General features: G+C 47.9%; 2 protein-coding genes across 2 annotated transcripts in view; one reads left to right on the top strand and one right to left on the bottom strand.

Moving 5' to 3' along the window:
• The window catches only part of LOC105466844 (solute carrier family 36 member 1), a 233,569-nt gene that overhangs the window by 60,840 nt on the left and 152,073 nt on the right, over window positions 1-20,656 (bottom strand). The gene's annotated exons all lie outside the window — the stretch shown is intronic.
• Window positions 14,342-20,656, top strand: part of LOC105466846 (FAT atypical cadherin 2) — an 87,807-nt gene continuing 81,492 nt past the window's right edge. The window contains exon 1 of the mRNA XM_071098190.1: window positions 14,342-14,509. The gene's annotated coding sequence lies outside the window, so the exon portion shown is untranslated. The remainder of the gene's footprint in view (window positions 14,510-20,656) is intronic.

Genomic DNA, 20,656 nt, shown 5'->3' on the forward strand with positions numbered 1-20,656 from the left:
AAGAGGAAGCAGGTGTTCAAGTGTTTGCCTCCTTTGGCATTTACACTTGAACACTAAATCAGAATCTTTCACCTGACTTCATACCCATTTCCAGAGTTCAGGCTGTTCTTGCCACTCCTGCCTCCCACTCCCAATCTCCAAGGCAGAGAACACTCCACCAAACCACAGGTGACACCATGGAGGGAGTGGTACACAGGTGGCCTGTGATACAATGTCATTAAAGAGCAAAAGATAGGGAAAATTACTATATTATCCAAGCAGCAAAGTGCATAAAGGTAATATAGCAACAATCCTGTGGAATAAGGGATGGGGGAACTAGAGCGGAGGTCAGCACACCTTCTCTTTAATGAGCCAGATGGCAAATATTTCAGGCTTGACTGTCTCAGTTGGGACTCCTCCACTATGTGGCCATAGACAATAAATAAATCCGTATACAAATGTATGCCAATAGAGCTTCATTTATGGATACTGAAATGTAAATTTCATATCATTTTCATGTATCCCAAAATATTATACTTGTTTTGACTTTTTTTTCAACTATTGAGAAATGTAAATCCTTTCTTAGCTCATGGTTCTGTACAAAATGGGTAGCTAGCTGGATTTGGCCACAGGGGCACAGTTTGCGGACCTCTGAGGTAGAAGGGAAGGAATAGTGTTGAGGGAGGTCTACCTGGGAGGATTTCTGGAGGACGGACAGAGATCAGGGAGGAATTTGGCTAGGGGAGCAGGGAAGGTTTGAGTCAGATGTGAGCTAGTGGACTCACACACTCAACCACCAACAGGGGCTGGGCAGGTCCAGGGGGTGACTGAGGCAGGCTGGGTGGGGATCTGAATGCTTGGGTTCCATCTAAAGTCAGCAGCATCTGAGTCCAGCCCTTTGCTGCCAAAATGTCCATTTTATGGATTATCCAACATTTCAAAAGAAGCCCAGATTTTTGTGTGAAAACTCTCAAATTTAAAATGTTGGCAATGAATAAAATTTTTTTCAATTAAAAAATAGAGTGAGTCAAATAGAATAGGAGGTTGATTTTGGTTCATGGATCATTAGTTGGTCACTCTCAGCTTTAGGTGTTTGTGGAGATGGTTCAAATTTAAGTGACAGGAAAGCGTCTCAAACTAGAAAGTGTGCCTGCCCAGGGAAGTGAGGATTGAGGAGAAGGGATATGGGGACTGAAATTCACTGGAGAAGCAAGACCTGTAGTCCAGGAGGGTCCATTTTACTTGAACACTTAGGAGGAAATTATTGTTAAGGTAAGCACAACCATGTCTGAATGAATTTGACAGTTCATTCAAACATGATTGTGCTTGCTTTAACAATAATTTCCTCTTTTTAAAAAATTTTGGTATGATATACAGTAGAGCGCACTTTTTTTTTTTTTTTTTTTTTTTTTTTTTTTTTTTTTTTGAGATAGGGTCTCGCTGTGTCACCCAGGATGGAGTGCAGTGGTGTGATCTGGGCTCACTGCAAACCTCTGTCCTCCAGGCTCAAGCGATGCTCCCTCCTCGGCCTCTTGAGTAGCTGGGACCACAGGCAAGCACCACCATGCCCAGTTAATTTTTTGTATTTTTAGTAGAGACAAGGTCTCACTATGTTGCCCAGGCTGGTCTCAAACTCCTGAGCTCAAGTGATCTGCCCACCTCGGCCTCCCAAATTGCTGGGATTACAGGCTGACGCTGCACCTGGCCAAGCTCCCTAATCTTAATAGCACAGTTGAATGAATTTTGACATACATTTGCATTCATGTCCCTTTCCAATGGATATACATCTCTACCTTTCAAGGTAACCACTATTCTTTCTGCTGTCACCTGAATCAGTTTTATCTGTTCTTGAACTTCACATTCATGGAATTATACAGCATATGCTATTTTGGGTCTGGCTTCCTTTTCTCAAGATTTTGTCTGAGATTTGTCCATGTCGTCATGTATAGCAGTAGCTTGCTATTTTTCATGGTTCTGTAGTATTGCTCAATTTACCTACTCTACTGTTAAAGGACATTTGGGTTGTGTCCACTTGTTGGATTTTATGAATAGCAATGCTATGAATATCCCTATGCATGTCTTTTTGTGGACATAAGCACTTTTCCCTTGGGTATATCCTCAAGAGTGGACTTGCTGGCTGTATGGCTTATGCGCATGTCAAAGGAAATACTGTGGCTGCTGCCTGTGGTTTCAGGCTCCACTCCCAGCCCCCAGAAAACCAAGCCCACTCTCTTTTGCAATTAAGTGCCCTTGGAGGGAAGTTTGGGGCACATTGATTAAGGACAAGTGTAAGGAATGAAGATCCAGAAGACAGAGATCAACATACGCTACCGTTGTGAGTACTGTTTTGTAGATAAACACACTGAGCTCCAGAGAAGGAAGCTGATTTGTTCAAATCAAGTAACTATTGAGAAGAGACCCTGGATTTAATCCAGATTCATCCAACTCCAGAGTCATGTTATTAACTACTCTACACTAAAGCCTCAGGGAGTGGGCACCTGTATTTTCACCTGTCTGGCATCCATTCTGCTCCTTCTGCTAACAGCCACCAGTCATCCTTTGGGGATGCACCAGCTGCCACCTGATGCAGTCTCAGTGTGCTGTCACTTCAGGTGCCTTCTAAGTTGGATCAGGACCAGCACTATGGTGGGGCAAGTATGGTGCCCAAAGCACCTACAGAGCAAAATATAAGAGGGCACTCATTTTCAGGGTCAGCAAATGCCTGGTCAGCCTCACTCTCCTCACAGCCCTGCATGGGACCCAAGCGTAGCCAGCCTAACCCCTCTTTCATAAATCTGGATCTTGAGAGGACCAACCTCGGTGCATCTTTCTGGTGGTGATGTGTGATCGCCTGAACAGATTGCACATGTGTTGTGTCTGGTTCTTTCCTAACTGTAAGCCCTGTGCTCTCTCTCATTCTCTGTGTCACCCATGGCTCTTCATTAAATCTCTCATTTGCTTAAGTTAGGTGGGGTTGGTTTCGGTGGCTTTTAGAGAACCTAACAGAGTATGTGCTTTGGAACATGTTGTCATGTTTCTAAGCACTCGTCCCTTGGGTATATCCTCAAGAGTGGACTTGTTGGCTGTATGGCTTATGGCTTTACATATGTATGGAGTGGGCTTAGGCTCCTGGGAGCTGGAAGCATTGTTTCCATCTGGGAAATGGGGATTCTATGCTTGGGACTTCAGCTGGAAAACACAGCAAGCCCCAAGGCAAGGATCCTCAGCTCCACAATGGCATCAACTGGGAGTTTTAACAATCCAATGCCCAGGCTTGTATCTTATCCCAATTAATTCAGAATCTCTGGGGGTTGGCCCAGATATCAGTAATTTCTAAAGCTCCACAGATGATTCCAATGAGCACCAAGGAATGAGAACAACTGCTCTGAACTACCCCAGGGATTACTGTGGGCAATTAGCAGCTCGACTTCACCGGCACATCCCACACCTTCGGGCCTGGGACTTCAGCATCGGCATTAGGTGGCCTCCATCTGGGCAGCAGCCAGACAGGAGGAGGAACAAGAACCACTTATCTCCATTAGGCCTCCCTTATCCCCAGGTTCTGCGAGGATCCCCACAGAAGCCTGGTGAAAGCTGGAGGGCTTAGCTCAAAATCCTCAGGCAATTTGAGTGGCTTGTGTCTGGGAGCTGCTGAGGAGTCTGAAATCTTAGGGCCAAGGGCTATGGAGAGGTCATTGAAGTTATTTTCTTGTCCCTGGGCAGGAGGCACTGACAGGGGCCTTGCAATAGTGAGATGGAGAGCTGGGTTCAAATCTCAACCTTGCCAGATGCCAACCAGTAAATGTGGGCAAGCAACTTCAGCTGCAAAACAAACAGATGTTTACAGAACAATCACTGTGTGCAAAGCACCAAGCCAGACAGCCTCAATCTGGGCACATGAAAGTACTCTGATTTAGAGGACAGAGGTAAAACCCCAGAATTTGCCTTTGTCAGTAGGCATCTGTCTTAGTCCATTCCTGCTCCTATGACAAAACACCTGAGACTGGGTAATATAAAGAACACAGCTCTGGAGACTGGGAAGTCTAAGATGAAGGTGCCAGGCAAGTTCAGGGCCTGGCAAGGTCTCTGCTTCTGAGATGACACCTTGTTGTTACATCCTCCAGAGAGGATGAACGCTGTGTCCTCACATAGCAAAAGAGATGGAAGGGCAAAAGGGCCTAGCTATTTCCCTACAGCCCTTTCACAAGGGCACTAATCCCATTCATCAGGGTGGACCTTCTTGGCCTAATCAACTCCTAAAGGCCCCATCTCTTAGTACAGTTGCATGGGGGATTAAGTTTCAACAAGAATTTTGGAGAGGACACAAACATTTAAATGATAGCAGCATCCAAACGATTCCAATATAGATGGGTTCTAGATATGAACCCTGAATCTGTTTTATCAAAGTGATTCTAAAGAGGGAAGCCAGCATTGAGCACTTCAGCAGAAGGTGTGGTATCAGGGAGGAACAGCATGGTTTGGATGGCAAGACAAAGTGAGTAAGCCAGATGCTGACTTCAAGCAGTCCCAAAACATTAGGCCCTCAGCTTTCTCAACTGTTATTTGATGGAGTAGGACCTACTGTTGTGTAATATAAATTCCAGCTCCTACATCCTATTCCTCTAAAAGTCACGCTTCATATTACCAGCTCTGAATCCCTTGCATTGTCCTGTTGATGTGCATCTAGGACTGAGATGTTGTTTAAATGTGTTTATAACCACTATCCTCTGACAATGGCATACAGCTTTGTGCAGAACTCCCTGCCATCTGCTATTTCAGGTGATTCTCATAATTTCCTGGGGTGGCAGGCTGGACTGGTTATCCCTGTTTTTCAGCACAAAATCCTTATTATCACATGGCCAGTAAGAGTCAGTAAGCAGAAGGGCCAAATTCAGACTTGGATATCTGACCCAAAACCAGATGAACCTGGACCAAGATTATCTGTCTCTTTGCTTGCCCATCAATTTGTTCATCATCCATCCATCCATCCATCCATCCATCCATCCATCCATCCATCCACCCACCTACCCATCCTTGTGTCCATGAATCCGCACATCTGCTTATATCTGTCATCTATTTAATACATTCATCTATTTCTGTGTATTCATTTATTATGACCCATTCTCTATAAAAATCTGCCTATTCAATTTGGCAAACATTTACCCAGCACCTGCCATGTGCCATGCACTGTCTCTACTTGTATCTCCTGGCTCCACGCTCCATCTACCTCATCTTTCCTGACTACTCCAGCCTCCACTGAATGCTTTCTTCTCTGGCCTTTTTGCAGGACCCTTAGTCCACGTGGCTACGGTCTTTGCTGTCTCCTGGGTCACATTCATTGACTGATTGTGAGTGGACTCTGTCCTTCCTTGACTGCCACGATCTGGCTCCATCCCTGCCCTATGTCAGACTCCAGGGAAATATTCATTGGGTGGATGACTGGACCCCCAACTAGACTGTTTGCAACTCAAGGGCAAGGATAGTATCTTTTCAAGAGTTTCATTCCTTCCTCAGTTCCCAGTCTAGGGCTACACACAATGGCAAGCATTTTGCTCGCAATAAAGGGCTTAAATTCACAGTCCTTAGGAGGTGGAAGGAACTTTACAACTTTTATTCTTTCAACAAATCTTGCCTACATATGTTTGCTAGGTGCTCTTGCTAGGCATAGAGATTAGTGAAAACAACGTTTTACAGAGGAGGGAGGGAAACCCAGAAAAGGACAGTCTGATGACAGTGAGGAGAACACCACCTCTCTGCACCCAGATAGTTCCTAAGTCCTCACAGAGCCAGATGGTCTGTGCCTGAAGATCCCCAGAGAGGAGGCATTGGGAAACCACAGCTGCCTCACCAAGTCAAACCAGTCAGGCCCCATCGAGAGCCATAGGAAGCCAGTTTCCGGGTGGCAGAGAGAGCCTGAGTCAGCTCTCACCTGCATGGATCACATCAGGGCGATCAGGGACTGGCAAGGGATGGAAGGAGTGGCCCTGAGAGTGCTAAAAGAAGGTAAGTGGAGGTGCCCCAGCTGGATCTTGGGGAACCACACCCTTGACAGGGGATATCTGAGCCATGGAGTCCATGTCCAAGCGTCAAGGATACTCCAGTCAGGCCAGGCTTTCCCTCACTCTTGAGAAATAGCTTGCTGATTTTGCCCTCCCGTATGTTAAAAGCAGAGACTCCAAAGATATCAGTTTATCAAGCACAGTGGTTCTTTGTTTGTTTGTTTTGAGACGGAGTCTCGCTCTGTCGCCCAGGCTGGAGTGCAAAGTGGCCAGATCTCTGCTCACTGCAAGCTCCGCCTCCCAGGTTCACGCCATTCTCCTGCCTCAGCCTCCCAAGTAGCTGGGACTACAGGCGCCCGCCACCACGCCCGGCTAATTTTTTGTATTTTTAGTAGAGACAGGATTTCACCGTGTTAGCCAGGATGGTCTCAGTCTGCTGACCTCGTGATCTGCCCACCTCGGCCTCCCAAAGTGCTAGGATTACAGACGTGAGCCACCACGCACGGCCGCACAGCGGTGGTTCTTAAACTTGAATGAGCCCCAGAATAACCTTGGAAACTCAAAGCATGGATAGATCTCTGTGTACCACATGATAGAGACCTTAAGACACACTGTTGAGTAAAATAAAAAGTTGCAAAATGACACAGAAGATGTTATTCAGCAACCCCCTTCCCACAACCAACCCATTTCTGTATATTTCCCACTGGTATACTTATATATGAATGTAAATATTTAGAAAGATTACACACCAAAATTATCATATTGGCTGTCTTTAGAAAGGTTATCGGTAGTGATGGCAGAGAGGGCTTTAGCCTTAAATGTAATGTTTCATTATTTTTATTAGGAAAAGGTATCACGTATTACTTGTATACATAAATTGTTTTAAAGTTCAGATTTCTTCAAAAATTTTCACCTATTTTGTCTGGTTGGAGGTCCAAGAATCCATATCATAGCAAAGTTTCTGGGTGCTTCTTTGGAGTGCTTTTGTGGAGATGATCACTTTAAGAAAAGCTGGTCTAGTCCAACCTCTTATCATAAAAAAGGGCAATTTGAGGGGCAGAGAGGGTAAGGAACTTGCCCAAGACCACACAGCATAGTAGTGACTAAGACGGGGTTTGATCCTAGGATGTTTTACTCCCGGTGGTGTGTTCTCTTGCATACGATGACAAGAAAGGAAGCTCACTAGGAGAGGTGGGTGATGGATGTCCACAACCAGAGTATGAGGGGTCTAGGGCTCTGTGCACTGCTGAGTTAGTCCAGTTAGCAGTCTCTGGCTGGGGGAACAGGAATAATGATGGGGCAAGAAGGGGGAAGAAGGGGAGGGCAAACACTGCTCATCTTCTCAACTTTTTTGGAGCTGCTCTGTTCCCAGACCTCCTCCTGAGGCTCCTTTCTGTTTCCAGCAGGGGCAGTGGCTCAGAGAGAACCACACAGCTTCTACCCTGACGGCCTTGTTGCTGGGTGACCTGGGGCAATCTCGTTCCCTCTCTTAACCTCAGCTTCCTCATCCATACAGTGGATTGAATCAGTCTCCCAAACCTGGTTCGGCATCCTCTTGGAGGTTCAATTAAAAACACAACATATTTCAAAATAACATGTTGTACACAATAAATATATACTTTTTGTCAATTAATAAAATTCAGAATCCGGGCCCCTTCATAATGGGGGTGGGTCCTGGAATGTGCATTTTTAAACACTCCATGTCTCCCACCTCCACGGATGATTCCTACAGACTCTGAAGTTAGAGAACCACTGGGCTACTGAGTCTCTTTTCCTTGAGCAATCCTCCCTGCATTGTGGGCGTCGTGTGGGACTGAGGCCTGGCCTGTGAGGAAAGTTTGGAGTGGCCCAGTAATCCCCACTCCTCAGGAGACCTCTGCCTCTCTTCTTGCTGTCTCTGTCTAGGTTGGGGCTCCCCAGGGGTCTCTCCCCTCAAGGCCAGCCTCTTCCTAACCTGGGCAGAATGTCTGGAATGTGGCTGCCCAGGGAGACAGGGCCAGTAGAGCTGCCAGAGCTGCCTCAGGAATTCAGGCAGCAGAGAGCAGACTCCTGCCCATGAGGGCCCCTGCTCTACTGGCTTTGAGGTGACCTGCGGAAGCCAAGCCTCCGAGTGGGCAAGGGAGGGCTGTAGGGCTCTGAACAGGCTGGGAAGTCTTGTTCGGCCTCAGTTTCTTCACATAAAACCATGTCCTACTCCTCTACACAGGTGGTATTTTGGCACCTCCAAAGCAATTTTGCATCTATAAATCCTCTGCCCCATCGCGTTTCATCAGCGCTATGCAAAGAGCTACGGGAAATCTACAGATAAGTTAGACACCAAACGGATCCAGGAAGCTTCCACTTTTTGGCCCTGGGCACAGTGCTTAGTGTATTACCACCAATTCATCACCTTACGTAATCCTCATGATAACCCCTGCAAGATAAGAACTGTTATCATCTCTATTTGGCAGATGAGGAAACTCCTCAGAGAGTTTTAATTACTTATCCAAGGCCACACAGCTGCAGAGCTGGGTTTGAATCCAGATCTGCCAAACTTCAAGTTCAAACTTTACCCTGCGCTCCACTCCCCTGACAAGCGCAGCAAGGGAATGAGGACTACACAGGAATATCTTGTCCTGATTTCACCGTGAGGCCCGAACAGAGCAATCTGTGCTCCACAATGGCAGGGAATCTCTAGCAATTCATAGAGATGGTCCTGAGCAGACGATCTTCTGATGAACCTGGCAGGTGTGAGTGGAATGACAGTCTAGGCAGAGAGGCAGCATAGGCATTAGAGGGTGATAGGCTGTAGCTTGGGACCCATAGGCTAGCTGATTTGCAGAACTAGCTCCATAATCTGCAGGGCCCAAGGCAGAATGAAAATGTGGGGAACCTTATTCAAAAGTGATTGAGATTTGCAAGACAGAGACAGCAGAGTAGGAATCAAGTGTGGGTCTATCCACAAGTGCAAGTGGCACGTCCATGAATCCAAATCCTGTGATGTGGTTGGACTATAGCCTAACAGTGGTAGCTAAGAGCATATATCTTGAAGCTGGATGGACTTAGTTCAAATCCTAGCTCTACCATTTAAGGGTATGATAACCTTAGACAAGTCACTTAAATCTCTCGGACTCTGAGTTCCATCCTCTGCAAAATGAGAATGATAATAATAGTGTTACTATTATTTTCCTTTTTTTTTCTTTTTCTTGAGACGGAGTCTCACTCTGTTGCCCAGGCTGGAGTGCAGTGGCCGGATCTCAGCTCACTGCAAGCTCCGCCTCCCGGGTTTACACCATTCTCCTGCCTTAGCCTCCCGAGCAGCTGGGACTACAGGCGCCCGCCACCTCGCCTGGCTAGTTTTTTGTATTTTTTAGTGGAGACAGGGTTTCACCGGGTTAGCCAGGATGGTCTCGATCTCCTGACCTCGTGATCCTTCCGTCTCGGCCTCCCAAAGTGCTGGGATTACAGGCTAGTATTATTATTTTCAATGGCAAAAACTGCAATTACTTTTGCACCAACCTAAGGCCTCATAGGGAAGATCAATTTCAGGATTAAATGAGATGATGCTCAGCCTGGTACATAATAAATTAGATCAAATATTGTCATTATTACTACAAATATTATTGTTGTTGTTATTACTATGCAATGGGGAAAAATGGAGATGATGCTGGAAATATAGTTCATGGTTATGAAGAAAGGGACAAGGAAGGGGTACTGGTTCCCTGGGCCATGGCCACATCACAGCTGCAAGTCTCGGGGCAGGGAAGGGTGGGGATAACATCAGAGGTTCTGTTTCAAGTCTTCAGAGTGGCTTGCCACCTCTCAGGCATCCCAATGGGGAGACCTAACCAAGGCCATTGAAGCAGCCAGCCCAGCTCCAGTGCACTCACCCTGGAGCCCCACCCACCAGCAGCAGCCTGGGCCAGGCCGACTGAGGACTGGGCTGGCAGCAGATGAGCTCATGCCCACAGGACTGGCCAACAAGGCCGGACGCTTCTACTGGTAGGAGCCTGTCAGAACTGCCGGCTGGGGGTCAGGATGAGCTGGAGAGCCCGGTGGTGCCCAGATGCCTATGGCCAGCAGGTCTGCTGAGTGTTTGATTACATTCCCGGGCACCCCAGGCAATACCAGGGCTGGCCGTTCCCACTCCTGCTGAGTTCCGTCTGTCAGCCACGGAGTTGCCATCCCAAGCCCGGCCCCCACGGCCCTCCTACCTTCCACCTTCTGCTTCTCCTTTTCGGCAGCAGCCCTGGCTGCAGAGCCAGGTGGCCTCATCCCCGGATGACTTCATCCTCCTTAAAGGCATCATGTCCCTTTGACAGTCGGGCCTCTAGAGGCTTTCCTGTCCACAGACCAGGCTTCAGGGTCTCTACTTTGTTCCTGTCTCCCAGCTCCACTCTCATCCTGCTCTGTGACCTTCCCCAAGGAGAATGCAGTGTAAAGGAAGGGGCCTCAACCTGGAAAAACAGTTTGCACTTGTCACTGAATGTGTCGCAATGTAACCAGTCCATCAGCCAATTGTCCCCAGTGGGCTGAATCCTCTCTTGCTACTGGTCTTCTAAGGTGGACGACACTCACTTGGCACCTACCCTGTGTAAGCGACGCATGCGGTGCAGTCATGCAGCATTTCCCTCAACTAGGATGACCAGCCATTCTGGTTCTCTTGGGACTGTCACAGTTATTGAAAAGTCCTGCATCCTGGGAAACCCCTCAGTCCCAGGCCAACTGGGACGGTTGGTCAGCCAGTCCTGTGCATGCATCTGTGACATGCCTCCTCTGATTATTTGTGTTTGATTTTCACTGAACAAATCTGAACCTTTAACCTGCCCCAGAAGGAGTCAAGGGGGTTCAGTCTTAAATATTCAAATAATACTGTCTATGCTTCCAGACTTTATGAGCACCCTGAAATCTGCTGCCTGGTCAGAGTGTCCTCTGCCCTGTCCCCTCATTTACATCACTGCTCATTCGGTGAGTGCGGCCATATTGCTCTAGAAAGAAAAGCCCAGGAGGGAGGGAGAAAGAGCTCACCCGGTTCATAGGGAAGAAGACAGCTTTCCCCAGGCAAGTAGGGGAAATGGACATGACTCTTCTAGTTCTTTCTTTAGAAGCCTACAGCACCCCTGTAAAGACTTTAGAACTCTAGAATGTTAGAGGTGGATGTTAAAGATCAGAGTTCAACACCTTTATTGAAAGAGGGACCCTGAGGTCCAGGAAGGGGATTCAGAATCAGTTATGAACACTGAGGCCTGAGTCCCACCCACAGGGAGTCTGATGTAATTGGTTTGGATCTGGGGCCTGGGCTTCCTAGGTGATGCCAATGTGCAGCCTTGGTTGAGAACCAATGAGTTAGACATAGACCCATCCCTGAGGAACTTCAAATAGAGTAGGGCAGGAGTTAAAGTGAAGAGAGGTACACACAAGGCCAGGGTCACACAAGGGGTCTTGCCAGAGGATTGTGAGGAGAGGGGAGACCCAGGCAGTGCACAAAATGCTGGGTTAAGGGCTTCAGACAGACCGGGGCTTGGATCTTAGTTTAGTCTAGACCAGTGACCTTGGCCAAGTAATTAAAGCTTTTCTGAGCTTCAGTTTCTTCACCTGAAACACACATAATGATAATAGCACCTAATCCATTGTGGATTTCAGAGAAATCAGATAATTCATGCAAAGTGCTGACATAAAGATGAGATGTTATTATTATCATTATTATTATTTGAGACGGAGTCTCGCTGTGTCACCAGGCTGGAGTGCTGTGGTGTGATCTTGGCTCACTGCAACCTCCACCTCCTGGGTTCAAGTGATTCTCCTGCCTCAGCCTCCTGAGTAGCTCGGATTACAGGCAAGCGCCACCACTCTCAGCTAATTTTCTGTATTTTTAGTAGAGACGGGGTTTCACCATGTTGGCCAGGCTGGTCTCGATCTCCTGACCTTGTGATCCACCTGCCTTGGCCTCCCAAAGTGTTGGGATTATAGATGTGAGCCACCGCGCCCAGCCTATTATTATTATTATTACTTCTTGCTCAGGTCAGCAGCTTGGTCAGGATGTGCTCACAAAGGGGAGTGGAATATGAGCTATACCAAGACAGAGAGGTACAATTTCAGGAGGAAGAGAGAGAATTTCAGATATCAGGGAATGAGAAGTTTCTGAGCGTGCTTGGAGGGCACTAGGAGTCCATTTCCCTGGTGCACGGGAGACTGGAAGCCTGAAGACCCACCAGAAAGGTGCTGGGGCCAGCAGGGAGAAGGACCAGGAGTGGCTCAGGAGAGTGGTAAGGGAGCTGGGGAGAAGGGGATGGATACCAGCAGCCTTATGAGGCTCCGAAATCCATCCTGATACCCATCTCCCCCTCCTGCAATAGGCTGCAGACAGTCCCTGCACTGGACAGGCTGGAGCCCAGCCTTGGCCCCAGTGAGGGCCCCCGGGGGAAGACAGTCGCCTGCCACTCTGCACATGACTAATCAAAGGGCCCGTGGGGTTGCCCTGCCACCCCTTCTCTGGTTAATGCCTAATCGGACCAAACTTGGAGGCTTGGGTGGCAATCAGCCAAGTGGATAATTGCTCAGGTTAGCCTTGATCACAGGCTCCCTGGGAGCGGATCACAGTAGCTCCCTTCACGCTGCAACTCCCTGGGCCTCTCATCCGGGGTGGAGGCAGCTTGTCAGAGGGAAGCCTCAGAGACTCCTACTCGTGGGAATCCCTCTGGACATCTTGAGCAACACACCATAGCAGCCTGCATGATGCCTGTGGTCATCCGGGATGCTGGTGACAGGTCCCTGAAGGCACAACTCACAGTGACTGCAGCAGCTGCATAAACATCTCACTGAGAGCCAGGAAACAGCAAAAAGCCTCATGGCTCCTGTATGAGCAACAAGACCAGAACCTTCATGGTTTCACTAATCCGTAGGGTACAGCCTAAACTTCTAGACACCTAAGTCCTAGCCACAGAACCAGGCCTCAGTTTTGTCACATGGCAGGGGAAACAGATCTGTTCTGAGTGGTCCCAGCGCAGTTGTGACCCCATTTAACAAATGCGGAGACAGAGACTTAGCAAATTTAAGTCATTTGCCTTGAGACACATAGCTTATAATAATAATGGCATTAACAACGATACGAATAATTCTTATTTATTAACCAGGTGGAAGAGTTGCTGCTCAACTGGACAACTAGAATTGCTAAGAGTTCAAACTGATTGCTGGGAGAGGTGATAAGCTCCTTGTAATTAGAGGTACGCAAGCAAAGACTCATTTATTTGCCAGGAATGTTGCAGAGGGGCTTCAAGACCTGGGGGGAGGGAGGGGATTAGACAGGATGGTTGCAGAGTTGCTTTTGGCTTTCTGGGGCAAGAGCTATATCATTTACCTCTGTGTCCCCAGGGCCTAGTACAGTGTCTGGGAAAAGGTAGACACGGGCCTCACCTCTGCATGAACACACAAAACAAGCAAACAAATGTGTTCTATAACTAAAACCGTGGCAGCAGGGGAGACGAGTGCTAATTCTTGTCTAACTCTTCTCGCTTTCCCTTAAAACACTGGTTCTCAACACAGGGTGCACAGTGGAATCATCTGGGGAGCCAGAACAGAGAAGCACCTCATAAAATGCATCGAAGCCAAGGCGTCCTGCACCCCAGTGAGCCGTCACTCACCGTGCTTTGTGATGCACACAAAATCGGTCTCATGAATCTGTACAATCTTATGAATCAGGTATTCTTGTTACCCCCATTTTATAGATGGGGGAGCCCAAACTTAGAGAGGTTAAGTCAGGTGTGGGGGAAGTCACAGCTGAAAACAATAAGAATAAGAATTACCTTTTATGGGGGACTTTCTCAGCTAAGTCCTTACTGGTTTCTTAGCAACCTTTATCTCATTTAATTCTCATAACAACCTTATGAGGTAGGAGCTATTATTATCCCCATCTTTTCAAAAAAGGAAACTGAGGCTCAGGCTAGGTAACTCACCCAAGCTTACTGAGCTGGTAGGTGGCAGTGCCAGGGTTTCGAACCAGATCTGTCTGGCTCCAAAGCCTTGGGGAAGGGGGTGCTGTGGTTGTCAGTCTCAGATCTGAAGCGTGGAGGAGTGGAGAGAACACTGTTCTGAAAGCCAAGTGACCTTTTCTAGTTCCCTCGTGGTCTCTGTGTGACTGTGTGACCCGGGGCTATCCTACCAGTCCAGGGCCTCAGTTTATCCCTCAGTGCAACCAAGAAGGGAGGTGGAGATGGGCCTGATTTCTCAGCTCCTTTCATTTTCCATGACTCGATTCCCCACCGTGAGTTCTGGGCCACAAACCAGTTGGCTTCCTCCCTCCCTCTCCGTGAGACAGAGAGCTGGCAGGAGGGGATGATCCGCCTCAATTCTCCCACCTCCTTTTTCCTCCTCCTCCTCCTGGGCTGGGACACACCTACTCCAACTTTCTCAGCAGCCTCTCCGGCTGCGGGCTGCGCGCCTTCCTGCTCCGAGTCTCTGCACCTCCCTCTGGAGCCTGTCAGCCTGGCCCTCCTGAGAGGGGCGCCAGCCCAGCAGCCTGCTCTGGGGCACCCTCCCCTACCTGAAGGGCACAGGTAAGAATTGCTGGAGGATGGGAAGATGTGGGGGGGTGGGGGGCGGGCAAAGTTAATCCATTCTCGAGTCTGGTTCCAAAGCAGGCTGGAGTTGGGGACTCCTGGAAGGTAGAGAAGGAACCAGGAGATGGCTGGAGCAGGCACAGAGAGGGAAGACAGGGACATCTGGGCCTGGATCATCTAGGTACACTGAAAGAAGCCAGTGAGGTAGCCAGTCCGCGGCTGGGGATCGGGGCCCAGCAATGGGCAAGGCTGAGACTGATCTTGTGGAGGAGGAAGGTCATATTTGCACACGTGGAAAGTTGGATTCTTGTCTTGGAAGAATCAAATCCCCCACTTGGGCTTTCTGGAGATGAGCCTTTAAGAGGACAAGGAGGAGATTTCTTCTGTAGTTTTAGGGGGAAGTGCCAGGGCCAGGAATTGAGAGTTGCTGGCTTCTTGTGTGTGTCCAGGTGGGCACAGGAACATTATCACAGACAAATCTACCCGGCGGCTAAGGGAGAGTCAGATAGTCTGGTCAGCTCTGGTTCTCCAGTGGCTGCTGAGATTAGGACCTCCGCTTCCCTGACTGTAGAATGGGGGCATGCATAGTCTCTAATGGCTGTGGAAGACCGTGAGTCTGAGTGGCACCAACACAGCACTGGAGTTGTTGGGGTGGGAACAGCCCTGCTCCCCTGTCTTGGGGAAAGCAGAAATCTGATGCATATCTCTGGAGGCAGGAGAGCCAGAGTGGAACGCTGAGCAGAGCCACTGGGCTAGAGTTCAGTTCTCAGAGCGGGTGCAGTGCCATTTGCTCCAGCATGGGGAGCAGGGAGGCAGTGCAGAAGTTTGCCAAGGGCTCAGAAAGGCTGCCTCTGTGCCCAGCCTCAATCTGGAGCTGCTGCCTGGACTCAGCGGAGGTGGAGAAGTAGGCTAGGAAGTAGGTGCTTCTAGTCCTTCAGCCCTGCTTTGCAGGTGGGAGCAGAGACTGGACAGGTGAACATGCCTTGCTTGCAGGACCCTACTAAGAATTATCACAGCTTATGCTCATTGAATGCTTCCTGTGCTCTGGGGACTATGCTGAGCATGCATGGTCTTTTGAAATTTTTGAGGTTTCAAATCCAGGCAGTGTGACAGAGTGGGAAGAGAATTTCATTAATCATGTCTCTGTGACTCACAGGCTGTGTGGCCTAGGACAGTTTCTAACCTCTCTGGGCCTATGTCTGAACATATAAAATAAAGGCATTTGGGTGTTTGTTAAGATCCCCTCCTCCCTTTATTTATTTATTAAATATTTATTTATTTTGAGACAGGGTCTCTCTCTGTCACCCAGGCTGGAGTGCAGTGGCATTATCATGGCTTACTCTAGCTTCCACCTCCTGGGCCCAAGCAATCCTCCCACATCAGCCTCCTGAGTAGCTAGGACCACAGACAAACACCATCACACCTGGCTAATTAAAAAAAAAATGTTTTTTTGTAGAGACGGGGTCTCACTATGTTGCCCAGGTTGGTCTTGAACTCTTGGGCTCAAACAATTCTTCCACCTTGGACCCCTAAAGTGCTGGGGTTACAGGCATGAGCCACCACACCCGGCCAAGATCCCTTTTGAATCTATTCTGTTGGGTAGACAGAGCAGGAGTGATTGTCTCCATCTTGCTGTTGAAGAACCTTGAGAGGCTCAATGTTCCATGTCCCTGTAAGAGGCAAACTAGGGTCCTCCCCCAGGGCTCTCCATAGAGTACACGTTAGACTTCTTGCAGGAAGATGCTGAATCCATGATGTCAGCTAGCCTGATGCTCAGTTTCTGGCATACTCTAACCTAAGTGCAACTGAACTCACCTTGGCCTGTAAGTTCTCCTTCCAGATGCTTTATGACAGGCTGTGGCACTGGCCTGGTGCTGACCAGTTAAGGCCAGGTGGGAGAGGCTGTCAGGCAGGCGCTAAGTTTTAGAGACAGCCTGTGTGTGTCTGGGGGGAGATGGAGTTGGTACAATTAGGGACCTGCTTGCACCCCCTGGATAATCCCTGTCTTTTGGATTCATTTTGAATGGGGATGGACATGACCTCTAGAAGCCTCCTATGATCCCTGGGCTCCTAGAGTGCAAACTGAGCTAGCTCAGAGCCTCAACACTAGTATTTCTAGGACTGATAGTACTAACACTCACATTCATGATGGAGGTTTCTAGACAGGTTTACAAAGTAAAGTTTGGGTCCAACTCCAGGATATTATTAGCCAAGTGACCTGGACCTCAACTTCTCTAAAACCTCAAGCTCCTCATTTGAAAAATGGGGATCATCATGGTTCTTTCCTCAGAGAATTGATGTGAGAAATGAGGGGGTGCATGGAAGGTAATGCAGGAAATGTGTAGGACCTTATTTATTATGTTCACGGTCATCAAATAATTGATTCTTCTCTCTTCCTCCTGGAGTGGGTATCATCTCACAGCACCTTGAAGTGTTCCTTCCTGAGAATGATCACAATTGTAATTATTAATTCTTTGTGTAACTTTTTTTATATTGGCTCTCCTGCTAAGATAAGCCATGGGTCTGTCTTGCTTACTGCCCGGGCGCCTGGGTGCAGCACAGTGCCTGGCACATAAGAAAAGCTCATTGCCTATCTGCTGGCTGAATGAATGAATCTTCATTTTGAAATCATAGATGAGAACTGCTGCTTACTGGAGGACTAAGTATTAGCCCCAACCCATTCATAGATAGAGTCCAGTGGAAGGGCCCTTAGAGATCACTGAGTCAGACAGTTGGTAATGGTGAGGGCTCAGCAGGGAAGTCTGGTAACTTGACTGAGGTCACACAGCAGTGGGGAAAACCAGACCACTACGCAGAACTTGGACTTGCCTCTGCTTCACTCTGCCTAGCCCAGTTCAGGAGGTGTTCCTATTTTTTACGTAAGTGGCAGGTCAGTCTTGAAGGCCAGTTGGCTCCCACATCCTCCAGAGGCAATGTGGGATCAGCAATGAGGTTGATCTCTAGATTGTCTAGCTGCCTTCCAGGGGACAAAAACATCATCAATCAGACTCCTCTCTGTCAACATGCACCAACAGACACATACACACTCACTCACACATACACACACACACACCACTCCATCACTATTGCCAGTGGGTCAACAGATAGCTGTAACTGTACAACTCGAAGAACCCTTGGGAATTCTCTGAAGTCTCCCTTGAAGAATCATTGCTCCCATTTTACAGATGGAACAATAGCTTTTGAACTACTTGCCTAGAGTCACATAGCCAGTTTGCCTGGGTCGGCATGCAGTCAACAGTGAGCTATTTGTGAGAATTCTCAATGACTTAGACCCTCTATGTGCAGGTCACCAGGTTAGGCCCTTTCACAAACTCCTTCTCTTCTACTCTGCGCTACTGCCCACATCACCCTCTACTGCTTCTTGTTGTCATGGTTTTCAGTGTGGAGACCATGAATAGAGACTCAGAAATGTTAAGCTAATCCCTGTAAGTCACATGGTTCTGTTATCTTAATAGACACTTAATGAGCAGTTACAATGTGTCAGGCCCCCAAACACTCACAGTTGGTAGAGACAGGCCTGTAAATGGGTGGTTTAATATCTCGAAGTAGGTGGTAAAACTCAGGCTGGCATGGGGACCCAGAGGAATGACAGTAGCTGGGTTATAAATTCAATGAAGTTCTTGGAGGAGTTGGCACTGAACATCAGTTTTAAAGGCTGAATGAGAGTTAAATAAGGAAAGAAAAGTGGGAAAGGCATTTAACAGAGGGAAAATAACATATGGAAAGGCACAGCAGTTAAAGAAAACAGCAGATGTGTGCAGGAACCTATAAACTGGGTGGGGAACATCTGGAGACATGGTCCGAGAGATAGGTTGGGGCCAGATCATTGAAGGCCCCAACCTACCTCTTTTTTGTATGTGTCAGGCCAAGGAGCATGGCATTTTCAAAAAAAGGTCACATATATATAATGTACTATTGAAGGAAAATTATACACAGAAGTAAACAGAATGGTGTAAAGAAGCCCTATCACTCAGCTTCAACAATTATGTTTATTTTGGGGCATGGGTTGGTTTTTTTTTTTTTTTGGAGATGGAGCCTCATTCTGTTGCCCAGGTGGAGAGCCGTGACATGATCTTGGCTCACTGCAACCTCCACCTCCTGGGCTCAAGTGATTCTTGTTCCTCAGCCTCCTGTGTAGCTGGGACTACAGGCGTGTGACATCATACCCAGCTAATTTTTGTATTTTTAGTAGAGACAGGGTTTCACCATGTTGCCCCAGGCTCATCTTGAACTCCTGACCTCAAGTGATCTGCCTGCCTCGACCTCCCAAAGTGCCGGGATTACAAGTGTGGGCCACTGCGCCCAGCCTGAGCCACTGTGCCTGGTCAACAATTATGTTTCCTCTATACGTCCTCCAACTCTTCCCCTATCACATGATCTTGAAGCAAAAATCCCCAGATATATGATTGCACCTGAAAATATTTCCATATATCTCTTTAAAACAGAAATAATTCAGAAAGTATTTTCAGGAGCATGGCTTTTATTTATAAACATTGGAGGACCGTTAAAGGAGTTTAAGTTAGAGTGCTTTGGCTAGGTAGACCTATCTGCCAGTGAGGTGGAACACCAATTCAAGGAAAGGAGTCAGATTAGAAGGCTAAGATATCCTGTTTTCTCCCCCTTGGCCGATCACAGTGCCTGATATTCCACCACTACCCATTGATTAACAAATTATCTTCTGAAATCCATTTCTTCCTGAAAGGGACGATGTCATAAGCATTTTCCAGTGTGAGTCTGCAAAAGAGAGAAATCCTCCCTTGCTCCTTTTTCCGTTCCTGGGCGGCCCCTGCAAGACCACCTGAGGCAACAGGAAAATGCCATCTATCCTTCCGCTGGCTGGGGGCAGGGAGCTCACAGATGAGAATTCTCTGGTTCCCATTTGGCTCCAGTGCCCGCAGCAGTTGGCCTGGGCACAAGCCAAGCAGGATGGAACAAGCCAGTGGTGCAGTAACGTCAGCATGTGTGCACGTGTTGGCCTGCGTGTGCTCACGTGTCCAGTGTCAGAGCTGCTGCCTGTCCCTGCAGCATCCTCTCCCCTCAGGGTCTTCCCATTAAATGCAAGGCTCAATGGTGCAAAACGTATCATTTTGGACCCTTGGAAGCTTAGCCTGAGGAAGCGGTAGAGATCGCTATCAGTATGGCACGTGGCTCTGGAGCTGGGGTGCTGGAGTTCCAGTCCTGGCCTTAACACTTTCCATCTCTGTTACCTTAACGCATGATTCCACCTTTCTGAGAGTTGTATAATGCTGTCTATCGCACAGAGCTGCTGAGAGTTGATGCATGTAGAGTGCTTAGCATAGTCGGCACAAGCTAAGAACTCTCTAAATGTTAGTTACTATTATAGATTTAGGGGCTCATGAAGTCTTGGGAATTGACTCAGAGAATTATAGCATCTTGAAAAATTCCTAGAAGCTCAAACTCTTGGAAGCGTATATTAGAGAACCCTATTGGATCCCTGGTACACTCTACACTGTCCTGGTAGTGTATGACAAATTCAAAAACAGAATACATAAATTGTAAGTTATGGCTGATATTTTTTTTTTTTTCCTTGAGATGGAGTCTTGCTCTGTTGCCTAGGCTGGAGTGCAATGATGCAGTCTCAGCTCACTGCAACCTCCACTTCCCGGGTTCAAGTGATTCTGCTGACTCAGCCTCCCAAGTAACTGGGATTACAGGCATGTGCCGCCATGCCCGGCTAATTTTGTATTTTTAGCAGAGATGGGGTTTCACCATGTTGGTCAGGCTGGTCTCGAACTCCTGACCTCAAGTGATCCAATGTGCTTCGGCCTCCCAAAGTGCTGGGATTACAGGCAGGAGCCTGGCCACAGCTGATGAATTTTTATAAAGTGAACTCAGATGGTAGTTAACCAGTAACTGGAGCAAAAAGCAGATGTTCCCGGCCCCTGAAATCCCCCTGGTGCCCCTTGCCAGTCACTGGCCCCTGTTGAGTGACTGTTATTCAGATGGCCAGGCTATTCTCAATGCCTCTGAGGATGGCCATGTCACTCCTTCTTTAGGGGCTATTTACTGTTGTTAGGAGAACTCCAATTATTAGAGAGGTCCAGTGAGTTAATTTGGAAGTTGCTAAATTAAACTTTACCTTAAATTATTTAATTTTTACTG

Source organism: Macaca nemestrina, chromosome 6 (assembly GCF_043159975.1).
Source record: "Macaca nemestrina isolate mMacNem1 chromosome 6, mMacNem.hap1, whole genome shotgun sequence".
NCBI classification, from domain to species: Eukaryota; Metazoa; Chordata; class Mammalia; order Primates; family Cercopithecidae; genus Macaca; species Macaca nemestrina.